At 36.5% G+C, this 5,873-nt stretch overlaps 1 pseudogene; it reads left to right on the top strand.

The window, feature by feature from the left end:
- The first annotated feature begins 1,149 nt into the window (after positions 1–1,149).
- On the top strand, positions 1,150–2,517 carry LOC144617239 (dnaJ homolog subfamily A member 1 pseudogene; annotated as a pseudogene).
- The last annotated feature ends 3,356 nt before the right edge of the window (positions 2,518–5,873 follow it).

The raw sequence follows: 5,873 nt of genomic DNA, 5'->3' as shown, positions 1-5,873 counted from the left end.
TTCTGCTTTTTTTGGTTCATTTGTTTTTTAGATTCTACATCCAAGTGAAATTATATGGTATTTGTCTTTCTCTGGCTTATTTCACTTAGCTTAATACCTTCTAGGTTCATCCATGTTGTTGCAAATGGCAAGATCTCATTCTTTTTTGTAGCTGAGTAATATTCCATTGTGTACATATGTACCACTTCTTTATCCATTCATCTATTGTTGGACACTTGGGTTGCTTCCATATCTTGGCTATTGTAAATAATGGTGCAGTAAACACAGAAGCGCATATATCTTTTCGAATTAATGTGTTTTTTTTTTTTTTTTTAATTTCTTTGGGTAAGTATCCTATAGTGGAATTACTGGATCATATGGCATTTCTATTTTTTAATTTTTTTTTTTTAGAAACCCTCAAACTGTTTTCCACAGTGGATGCACCAAGTTACATCCCCACCAACAGTGCACAAGAGTTCCTTTTTCTCCACATCTTTGCCAACACTTGTTGTTTCTTGTCTTTTTGATACTACTAGACATTCTGACTGGTGTGAGGTAATATCTCATTGTGGTTTTGATTTGCATTTCCCTAATTATAATGATGTTGAGCATCATTTTTTTTCCTGTGTCTGCTGGCCATCTATATGTCTTCTTTGGAAAAATTTCTATTTGTTTTTCAGTTTTGAGTTATATAAGTTCTTGGTATATTTTGGATATTAACCCCTTATAGACAAATCACTTACAAATACTTCCTCTCATTCAGTAGGTTGCTTTGTCCTTTTGTTGATTGTTTCCTTTGCTGTGAAGAAGCTTTTTATTTTGGTGTAGTCTCAATAGTTTGTTTTTGCCTTTGTTCTTATTTTTCTATCTTACAAGAACATGGTAGCAATTTATATATAATTATTGGGTTCCCTGTGTTAATTAGGCACCCTACAAAGTATAAAATGACTCTTAAATTTTATTATATTTGTATGCCTCATTTTTCACTTTTATATATGTTATTTTATTTTATCTTATTAAGCCAAAATTCCAGATAACTCTCTGGCCAACATATGACAGGAAGGGAAAGTAGCTAATATTTATTAAGAATTCATTAAGGGAACTTTCCAGAACGCTCGCTGAAAAGCGGAGGAGCAGCAGCTGCCCGAGCTGCGCCCAGCAACGCGCTCCTTCCCGCTCCCCCACACCAGCCTCGGCCCCCTCACCGGCTGTAGAAAATGGTGAAAGAAACTACTTACTATGATGTTTTGGGGGTCAAACCCAATGCCACCCAGGAAGAATTGAAAAAGGCTTACAGGAAATTGGCTTTGAAGTACCACCCTGACAAGAATCCAAATGAAGGAGAGAAGTTTAAACAGATTTCTCAAGCTTATGAAGTGCTCTCTGATGCAAAGAAAAGGGAATTATATGACAAAGGAGGAGAACAGGCAATTAAAGAAGGTGGAGCAGGTGGTGGTTTTGGCTCCCCCATGGACATCTTTGATATGTTTTTTGGAGGAGGAGGAAGGATGCAGAGAGAGAGGAGAGGTAAAAATGTTGTGCATCAGCTCTCTGTAACCTTAGAGGATTTATATAATGGTGCAACAAGAAAACTAGCTCTGCAAAAGAATGTGATTTGCAACAAATGTGAAGGCCGAGGTGGTAAGAAAGGAGCGGTAGAATGTTGTCCCAATTGCCGAGGTACTGGAATGCAAATAAGAATTCATCAGATAGGACCTGGAATGGTTCAGCAAATTCAATCTGTGTGCATGGAGTGCCAGGGCCATGGGGAACGGATCAGTCCTAAAGATAGATGTAAAAGCTGCAATGGAAGGAAGATAGTTCGAGAAAAGAAGATTCTAGAAGTTCATATTGACAAAGGCATGAAAGATGGCCAGAAGATAACATTCCATGGTGAAGGAGACCTAGAACCTGGACTGGAACCAGGAGATATTATCATTGTTTTAGATCAGAAGGACCATGCTGTTTTTACTAGGCGAGGAGGGGATCTTTTCATGTGTATGGACATACAGCTGGTTGAAGCACTGTGCGGCTTTCAAAAGCCAATATCTACTCTAGACAACAGAACCATTGTCATTACCTCTCATCCAGGTCAGATTGTCAAGCATGGAGATATCAAGTGTGTGCTGAATGAAGGCATGCCAATTTATCGTAGACCATACGAAAAGGGTCGCCTAATCATCGAATTTAAGGTAAACTTCCCTGAGAATGGCTTTCTCTCTCCTGATAAACTGTCTTTGCTGGAAAAGCTCCTACTTGAGAGGAAGGAAGTAGAAGAGACTGATGAAATGGACCAGGTAGAACTGGTGGACTTTGATCCAAATCAGGAAAGAAGGCGCCATTACAATGGAGAAGCGTATGAGGATGATGAACATCACCCTAGGGGAGGTGTTCAGTGTCAGACCTCTTAATGGGGCCAGTGAAGAACACTCCTGGCATTTTATATGCAGTAGTGAACGAATGAAGGACTATAATCATAGCTCACTACTTGCTATTATTGTTTTTGTTTTAATATTCAACTATAGTAGTGTTTTAAAAGTTAAATGAAGAATAAAAAATATAAAAGCTCTGAAAAAAAAAAAAGAATTCATTAAGACTCACATGTACCACATGTCTTCATTTGCATTTTCTCATTTCTTAATTTTTTTTTACATTTATTTATTTTTGAGAGAAAGAGAGACAGAGCACAAGTGGGGAGGGGCAGAGAGAGAAGGAGACAGAATCTGAAGCAGGCTCCAGGCTCTGAGCTGTCAGCACATAGCCCGACGCATGGCTCGAACTCACAAACCGTGAGATCATGACCTGAGCCAAAGTTGGTGCTCAACCAACTGAGCCACCTAGGCATCCCTTTCTCATTTATTTCTTGAGTCACTCTGATAAATTAGACATTATTAATCTCCTTTAACAGGGAAAGAAGTATAGGCTTAGAGAGGTTAATTAATTTGCCCAAGGTTATACAACAGTAAGCAGCAGATGCAGATTCCAATCTAGGCCCTTTTGACTTGAAAGTTCATACTCCTTCTTTCTCTTATATCAAACTGCCAAAGGAAAACATATGCAAAAACATATTCAAACTACAAAATCAAGCACCTATCTATCAAAAGAGAAGCTTGGGGTGTGCCTGTGCTGGCATGGGTGTGTTTTCATTATGATAAACAATTTCAATAAAGGAGAAAAGTGTCAATTGCCTCCTACCACCAAAATATCTTTTACTTAGAGATTTTATTTTATAGTAGTAGATTAAGAAATTATTCTTCTTTCTCAGGGGTTATTTCATTAAAAATATTTATTTCCCTCTTGTGTTTTAGTTTGACTTACCTTTAGTCAGATCAATAGGGAAAATGTAATTCAAAGAAAGTCACAGATGGAAGCAAAAAACACAGAAGAGAATTGGAGAGACCCTGAGCAGCATGCCTATAAATCCACTAATGTCCACCCGGAAAGACATGAAAAGCAAAACTTTCTTGATGAATACCAGTTTCCTGGAAAAGGGCAATTATGCTCTTCTCTTCCAGAAAGTTACTTAGAAAAGCCAGCATGACCTCTGCTTAAGTCTCCTGTGAATAAGTTCTGGAAGACATCCATGGAAGTGTAATCCTATATAAAACCAAATAATCTTGAGGCAATTAGACTGATAGTGAATTTGAGTCTTAGTGGAAAGAGTCCTACAATGGTAAGTGAAGTAAACATTATTGGTGTCTTACCCACTCATATCACCTGCACATGTACATTGCACACAGCACACTGAATTAATAATTACCAGAGTTCAAAAGATGTTTGTGTATGTCTGTGTATCTCTTGAGAAGAGAAAAATAATCCTTAGGAGGGAAAATGGCTCATTTTTCAACTGACTTAATATGGAAAACTCCCTGCAATAAACATGTGCTGAGTTAAACAGGAAATCAGCAAAATTTATAAAGAAAAATCAGTTTGATAAACCTCTGGCAGCCTCAGATTCAAAGTGCTCTGATTATCTGATCAAAGTTTCAGCACTGAGTATTGGAAACGTCTGTAAGTGAGACCCTGTCAAAAGCAGATATTAGACCATAGCCATTAATAATCAGAATCATAACCTATCAAATGCATTGTACTTTCCAGTGTACTTTCCTCACTTTCCAGTCACCCTAAAATAGAGTCTATAATAGGCAATTCCTGTATAAAAGAAGATATAAACAACATCAGTTCTAGGCATAAGAAAATATCTGTGGTTTATTTTGAAGGATAGCAAAAGGTCTACATGTCCTCAAAATGTACCATCCTTTGCCACACACTACTTGTCTCAAGTAAGAAATTCACCTTTAATGACATTTCTTTGGGCTAGAACATAATATATGTTAATTATCCATTCACACACATGCCCTTTCCTTTAAGAGTAGAGTATGAGGGAATAGACAGAAACCAGGTTTATTTCATAGTGGAAAGAGAACAATTTGGAACATCCATGGAAAAAATCAGATCATTAAATACCAGTAAGTAAAGATGCCAGAAGATATGACAATAGAAAAAGTGAAGGTAAATTTTTCTAATATAATAACATAATTCATCTAGCTCACCTTACTCAGGAAGATTAAATCATGTATGCAGAGCTCTCTGAACTCCTTGAAAAGAAGCACAGACATACAGAGAATAATTATAGCTGCATTTTCTAGTACCTAAACAAGTCTTGGCTGAATGCCCCATTAGGTCATGCATATCATCAGACTACCATTAAGTAAGCCAAAAGAAAAACTCCTACATGCTAGTCAAGGAGCCAAAGAGTAAAATGCAGCCTTCAACAGCTCTGATTCCAACTAGACTTCAACTTGGGCTCCAAGTATAAGAATCTGGTTCACATATTTTTAATGGGCATCTTTCAGATACTTAAGGAAGAAAGAAATTAGTAAGTTCCCTCCAAAACCTATCCCTAACATGTAAGGAATGAAGACTGCCACCTGTCTAGGATTTGAGTTTCACAGGCATGTTCACTACATCAAAGCATCAAGGGACAGGCTTTGAGTGAAGGCAGACAAGATCAAGAGACTTGCATATTTTAAATAAGACACAGAAATTACAACATAAAAAAAGGATCAGAACCCCTCTTTATTCAAATTCAGAAATCTGAGGGTCCTTACTGGGTTAGGCTTAAATTTACTATATGTCCTAGAAAAAGTACCTTGTTTAAAAAGGAAATTTAAGGAGAAACAAATGTATTTCATGGAGTTTTATAAATTAATAAAAGTATTCTACAAGGTGCTTTGAGATTCAGAGATTAAAGAAAACTGTGAAGCCTAATAAAGCATTCACTTTCCCTAATGCTGTGAGACTGAGTGGCTTTTCTCAGCTGTTGTCAAAGAATTTTTCCATATTTATTATTTCCTGATGCTATCTATACCAATAGCTATACCAAGAGCAACAATGTCTTACTTTTAATTAATTAAGCTTTAAAAATTGAAAAGGAATATTATATATGGTATCTTTTAAGATTCTTAGCTATATTGTGGAGATAGTTATTTTTACCTCAATTTTACAGAAAAAGCAACTAAGATTAAAAAAAGAAATTACCAATTTACTCAAGGTTACACGAGAGCTAAGTAGTAGAACTGAGTGTCAAACCCATGTTTTTGGACTCCAAATCTATGACATTTCCTCCCACCAACCTAGATTTTCCTACCAACTAATGATATAGACAATTCTTGTTTTTATTCACTGCTAATTTCACAAGGAAGACCTTCTAATCAGACCTGTTAAAATAGTTGATCTTATTATTAAGGCAAAATTATAGTAATTTTCATCACTGAGAGCATAGTGAAGGTGCAAATTACAACTCTTTTACATGACCCACTCTAAGCAAATAGATCGGAGACTTCAGATTATTCTCAGATCAACCTAATGCAAGGGGATTTCTTTATTCTGGA

Source organism: Panthera onca, chromosome C1 (genome assembly GCF_046562875.1).
Source record: "Panthera onca isolate mPanOnc1 chromosome C1, mPanOnc1 haplotype 2, whole genome shotgun sequence".
NCBI classification, from domain to species: domain Eukaryota; kingdom Metazoa; phylum Chordata; class Mammalia; order Carnivora; family Felidae; genus Panthera; species Panthera onca.
Note: the sequence above shows the minus strand (reverse complement) of the source record. Positions and strands in the feature narration are given on the sequence as shown.